This window comes from Pseudophryne corroboree, chromosome 2 (assembly GCF_028390025.1).
Source record: "Pseudophryne corroboree isolate aPseCor3 chromosome 2, aPseCor3.hap2, whole genome shotgun sequence".
NCBI classification, from domain to species: domain Eukaryota; kingdom Metazoa; phylum Chordata; class Amphibia; order Anura; family Myobatrachidae; genus Pseudophryne; species Pseudophryne corroboree.
Genome location: NC_086445.1, coordinates 912,944,311 through 912,951,106, shown reverse-complemented (window position 1 = coordinate 912,951,106; position 6,796 = coordinate 912,944,311). Strand labels below are relative to the sequence as shown.

Below are 6,796 nucleotides of genomic sequence, written 5' to 3'. Positions count from 1 at the left end.
GCTGGCACTGGGGGCATATCTGGCACTACAGGGACATATGTGGCTGGCACTGGGGGCATATCTGGCACTACAGGGACATATGTGGCTGGCACTGGGGGCATATCTGGCACTACAGGGATATATGTGGCTGGCACTGGCGGCATATCTGGCACTGCAGGGACATATGTGGCTGGCACTGGGGGCATATCTGGCACTTCAGGGACATATGTGGCTGGCACTGGGGGCATATCTGGCACTACAGGGAGGGACATATGTGGCTGGCACTGGGGGCATATCTGGCACTGCAGGGACATATGTGGCTGGCACTGGGGGCATATCTGGCACTGCAGGGACATATGTGGCTGGCACTGGGGGCATATCTGGCACTACAGGGACATATGTGGCTGGCACTGGGGGCATATCTGGCACTACAGGGACATATGTGGCTGGCACTGGTGGCATATCTGGCACTGCAGGGACATATGTAGCTGGCACGGGGGGCATATCTGGCACTGCAGGGACATATGTAGCTGGCACGGGGGGCATATCTGGTACTACAGGGACATATGTGGCTGGCACTGGGGGCATATCTGGCACTGTGGGGACATGTGTATCTGGCACTGAGGGCATATCTGGCACTGGGGGCATATATGTATATGGCACTAGTTGTATATCTGGGATCGTGGGACATATGTATTACTGGCACTGTGTGGCATATCTAGCACTGTGGGGACATGTGTATCTGGCACTGGGGCATATCTGTATCTGGCACTGAGGGCATATCTAGCACTGTGGGGACATGTGTATCTGGCACTGTGGGGGCATATGTATCTGGCACTGTGGGGACATATGTATCTGCCACTGTGGGGCATATATTTATTTGGCACTGGGGGCATATATGTATCTGGCACTGTGGAGCATATGTGTACCTGGAACTGTGGGGCATGTGTATATGGCACTGTGGGGGCACATATGTATCTGGCACTGTGGGGGCACATATGTATCTGGCACTGTGGGGGCACATATGTATCTGGCACTGTGGGGGCATATATGTATCTGGCACTGTGGAGGCATATATTTATCTAGCACTGTGGGGGCATACATGTATCTGGCACTGTGGAGGCACCAGTTTGGCGTTTTGATATGTATGTGGCACTGTACTGGGGCATTATATGTATGTGGCACTGTACAAAATGACTAAAAACGGGGTTATGACACAAGGTCATACTCCTACAAACGTCATACCGAAAGGTGTGCGCACAAAAATGGGGTGTGGCTTTGTGACAACTAGGCCATGCCCCCACGCATGATAGTGGCTCTTCCCCTTGACTACAGATCTTTTCTAGCTCTTTGCCTCTGACTGGTTGGCCACCCCTGATCTACTATGTCTATTTATAATACTGTTTATCTCCCAAAAATTCTATAGGTCAATTACTTATAGTGGATAAGCTATTTTCAATGGATCAATAACTTCACTGTATAATTATTACTGTACATCTCATCACCTTACAGCATTCAAGGGCCAAGAATAAGGACAAAATTAACCGCACACCTCATCTGCCCCAACCCCTGCCATAATCCCAGACCATGCCCTTATTTATCAATGCCTCTTATCAAACTGCTTAATTCTTTAGTAAAAACTGGACTGTTGACAGCTATACGGATTCAGTATGATATCCCGGATGTCGGATCAGGAGACCAACGCCAGGATCCTGACAGCCAGAATACCGGCGGCGAGCGCAGCGTGTCCCCTTGCAGGCTTGCTGTGCTCGCCACGCATCAGGCCCAGAGGTGACCTTGGGTCACCACAGGGTTATATTCCCCCTTAGTTGGTGGCGTGGACCACCACCCGAGTGGGGATTCCGGCCGCTGGCCATGATTCCGACCGCCAGTATTTCACCGGGTGTCAGGATTCCGGCGTCGGTAAGCTGACTGCCAGGATCCCGGCAGCCAGCATCTTGATTGCCTCCCAGCTATACTGTATAGTATTCAACATTTCAATATATAATAAACTCTTTGTCGGTGTAATTCATAAATTGTTGCTGGCAAGACAGTTGCTAAAATTGATTAAAGTCTGTTTCTAGGAATGTATGATAGACGTTCAAAGAAATATGGCAGTGTGCAAGATGTTCTGACAATCAAGAAATGCCAAACCAATACAGTTCACTGTCTGATGTGTTGATTTAGAGTAGGGGTGGGGAGCCTTTTTTCTGCCAAGGGTCATTTGGATTTGTTTAAAATCATTTGCGGGCCATTTTTGAAGCAACCCCCCATGCTTGTGGTCTCCTAGGAAAGTGGGCGTGACTTTACACATAATGCTTACATTAGTGCTCCTTACGCATAATGGGCACAAAAGGGGCCAAAAGAAGATTGGAAAGTAGACTCTTTGTTTGGGAGCACTCTAATTCAGAAGAAATAATATATAATATTATATTGTCAATTATTGCTAAAATCCCTTTTCTGACATTTCTTGACTCTGGGGAGCACCACTGAAGGTAACACGCACACATAACCCAAAAGATAGTCTATCTTATATGGTTATGGTTACCAGACTCAGAAGACATTCTGTGATACAAATTCAGTTTTCAGAAGACATTACCTATACCTTTCACTGACCAGTGCGCAGGGCCGGATTAAGCCCTTGGGGGGCCCAGGGCACACAAGACAGGGGGCCCACCCACCAGCAACCACCCCCCGCAGGGGGGAAAGCAGGATTCGGAAGGGGGGTTTCCTTTGAAGCACACAAGTGTGTGTGTGTGTGTGTGTGTGTGTGTGTGTGTGTGTGTGTGTGTGTGTGTGTGTGTGTGTGTGTACACACACACACACACACACACACACACACACACACACACACACATTACATAGAACTCATGCACCCCCATACACACAAATACATACACACATACATATACACGAATAGAACATATACACATATATACAGTATACACAGATAGAACACATACACACATAGATCACAAACTGTGCGTACACGTACACTTACATTAAAGCCTGCCCTGAGAAAAAGGGTGAGGATGCCGCAGCCAGGACATATTGCTGGGAGCCAGGGGCACAGTTCACCATTAGGCCCCGCCCCCACGGCAATAATGCCGTGATTCGCGGGTCGGCGGGGAGGGGGTGGAGCCAATATGACATGATTCTATAACAATTATCTTATATTACCTCCGTCCCCTCTACTCCGACCCCCGAATCGCAGCATACCCCCGCACAAAGACCCCACGCTGCAGTGGGGAGAAGACTACCGGCTGCAAGGGAGGGAGGTTTCCGCGCTGCCAGCGGGTGTGTTATGTCCCGCTCGCGGCTGTGCGTGTGGCTCCCTCTCCCTCCTAATGGGCAGCTCGGATCAGGGATTGATACAGGCAGCAATCTCCAGCCTCCACTGCAGCCAGGAGAGCTGCTGCTGGTGGCGGAGGCTGGAGAGGGGACAGCAGCACCAGAGCGGGGCAGCGCAGCTTTGGCTGGGGGCCCCTTATGACAGGGGGGCCCGGGGTACTGACCCCCTGGGCCCCCCCCTTAATCCGGCTCTGCCAGTGCGGATCCCACAAAAACCCTTTCTCCACATAATGGGCACAGTAATAGCTGCTCACACATACTACCCCCAGTAATAACAGAAAAATATAATGCCCCAGTATAGTGGCAGCAGGGCACTCCCCACCACTGCAGGACAGGTCCCATCCAGACTCCTGCACACCACTGGTCCAGGTCCTCGGTCCACTCTGCACCGCAGCACAGCCACAGCCATTCCCAGTGGCGCTGAGAGTGCAGAGTAGAGGAGACTAAATACCTGGGCCCAGGTCTGATGGAGGTGCCCAGTTGGAGGCCAGGTTTATGCTGCTGTGTGCTGGACTGCAGTATGGCTAGGGAGGAGCTTAAAATACAATTTATTCTGTCTTTTTTTTTAAAGGGTGCATGACCACGACTCTTGTGATTAGGTCACGCCCCCTGAAAAGTACCAAAGTACCTGGGCCCAACCAGGCTCTCTATTGCCCTGGCCATTCCTCCTGCCCCGCACACCACTGGCTCAGGTCCTGGATCCACTCTGCACCGCAGCACAGCCACAGCCATTCCTCCTGCCCGTAGCCAGCAGAGCAGACCTCCATTGAGATCTCTCTTCAAAGCTGCCTCACATCACCGCCAGCGTTGCCAACTATGAAATGAAAAACAAGCGACTAATGACTAAACAATAAGCCCAATACAAGCCCAAACCATTCCTAAAATGCCACCCAAAAAGTCCAACTTAAGTTTTTCGTTTTTCTAATTAAAATACATGTAATTATTAGTGCTATGTCTGGCTACTACTCAGTGTAATGTCAGGTGTTGCTGGATGGACTGAAGACTAGTTCTGGACCTTGAAGTCAAGTGGATAGCTTTCAGTTTCTTGAACTTTTCTTCTGGTAACTATCTGGTTCCCCAGTCGGAATGATAATGATATCCTGGTGGACGGGGTGCCAGCTGTCATTATACCAACAGCGGCACCCTGGCCGCCAGAATACCAGCAGCGGGGCAAGCGCAAGGTGTGTTCTCACCACAGGTTTTATTCCCACTCTATGGGTGTTGTGGAAACCCACGAGTGGGAAAACCCGTGGTGAGCGCTGTCGGTATTCCCGTCCGTTAGGATTTCGGCGTCAGGATCCTTAATATCGGGATCCCGATTAACTACATCCCCTCCAGTCAGTGGTAGACATTATGGGCCTTATTCAGAACCTGACACAGACGGACAAAAATAATCGCAAACAACTGATTTTCAGCCATCTGCGCATGCTATCAGGATGCGATCGCATCCCAGAAGGATGCATTTGCATCACAATTGACAAGCGATGGCTATGCTGCATAGGCAGGGGTCAATCTCTATTTGAATTGCGATTGCATTGCGAGGCGGTAGCACACATGCTGGGTGGCTTTACCCTGTGCTGGGCGGCCCCCAGCGTGCGATTTTGGTGGTCGCAGGTTCTGCTAAAATAGCAAAATATGTGACCAACTCTGAATAATCTCCTAAAGTCTCATACACACTAGCCGATTTTGAGCTCAAAGTAACTCACGTTCTCTTAAGTCCTAGAGGATGCTGGGGGTCCATTTTAGTACCATGGGGTATAGACGGTTCCGCAGGAGCCTTCAGCACTTTAAGACTTTTCAACAGTGTGAACTGGCTCCTCCCTCTATGCCCCTCCTCCAGACCTCAGTTTAGAAAATGTGCCCGGGAGACTGGCTGCACATCAGTGAAGCTCTACTGAGTTTTGCTGAAAAAGACTTTGTTAGGTTTTCTATTTTACAGGGAACCTGCTGGCAACAGCTTCCCTGCTTCGTGGGACTTAGGGGGGGGAGTAGGAACCAACTTCTCAGTTAGTTTAATGGCTCTGCTTCCGCTGACAGGACACGATTAGCTCCTGAAGGGTACTGAAGTGAACACAGCCCTTGCCTGGCTGCTGCCCACTCCCACAGCACTGCCACCACCACCTAACAGAGCCAGAAGTCAGAAGGCTGGTGAGTATTAACCAGAGACCTGCAGAGAGGGGCCCTCCGGTCATCATGGCGGTATAAAGGTACCAGTGCAGCGCGGGATGCTGCGCAGCAACATGTCTCTCAGCATAGGGTGCAGGGCACGTGGGGAGGGGGGGTGGCACGCTCTGAGGGACATGATAAATCCTTACTCTCACTGGCAAAATTACATACATGTGAGCCGCTGATGTACACTACCCCCGCCAGTATAAATATCACTGTGACTGAACCGCGCCATTACAGGGGGCGGGGCTTCACCTCAGAATTGCTTGTAACACTCATTTGGCGCCATTTTCTCCTCACAGAGATGCCGGAGCGCTGATCCTACAGGCTGCTCTCCTCACACATCGATGATACAAGTACCAGGGTGTTATAGAAGGGGAGGGGAGCACATAATTTATTGAAGTCTGCGGGCTTTACATTGGATATAAAGCGCTGTTTTGGTATATATGTATATTCATTGTATGTAATACATATAGGGCGCGTGGTGTGGACTGGCAATTCCCTATGCTCTCTAACCAGAGCCGTCTTAACAGCAGTGTAGGCCCCTGGGCACAGCAATGCACTGGGGCCCCTACCCACCCATCAGCGGTAGGGTTGGGGGGTGCTGTCAGCAGCAGCTTTGATGTCCCGCGGGGGGTAGGGGGGGTTCTATCTTCTGCTCAGCATGTAGGACCTAGAGCAGTAATTTCTGCTAATTACTCCTTTACTGCACAGATGGGGCGGGATAGAGAACACTAAACTGTAGAAGGGGGCATTGGGCTGAATGAAGGGGCCCTGGTACATGACTTCCAGGGTGGTAGGGGTGTGTTTAATACACAGGGGAGGGGTGGATGGATAGTGGAGTGGGCTTAATAGTCATAATTTTCTGGTGGGAGAGCAGCTTACTTTACTGCAGATATCTCCAGTTCCTGAAAATAGATTTCTTAGCTTTAATGGGATAAAAACAAACTAGAGATTCCCACCTTTCAGGAGGTACTGGGGACTTGGGGACCAGAGGTCAGGAGACAGAGCAATTCACCAACAAAAATATAAAATTGCATATTAGGCGTGTGTAGCTGGAGCAGGGACCAGCTGCTGGAAGGCTGATATCTCTGGTTCTGGGAATAATAGAGACAAGCTGCCAGTGTACACTGAAAGGGGAGAGTCCCAGCTTTCGGAGTACACCCTCATAAAAACTCTAAGTCAGACAGAACCCAAGATATCTGGCTGGGAAGAACAATTAACAGGCTTGCATGAGGACCACTGCTTTGAAGTCGGATATCTCCGGTTCCCCAGGGCCGATTTTCAAAAATCTGGTACC

General features: G+C 50.4%; 1 non-coding gene across 1 annotated transcript; it reads right to left on the bottom strand.

Moving 5' to 3' along the window:
- Positions 1-2,739: 2,739 nt before the first annotated feature.
- LOC135054268 (small nucleolar RNA SNORA23) lies at positions 2,740-2,843 on the bottom strand. Its single transcript, XR_010243467.1, has one exon. It is a non-coding gene; the product is annotated as a small nucleolar RNA SNORA23 (small nucleolar RNA).
- Positions 2,844-6,796: the final 3,953 nt, after the last annotated feature.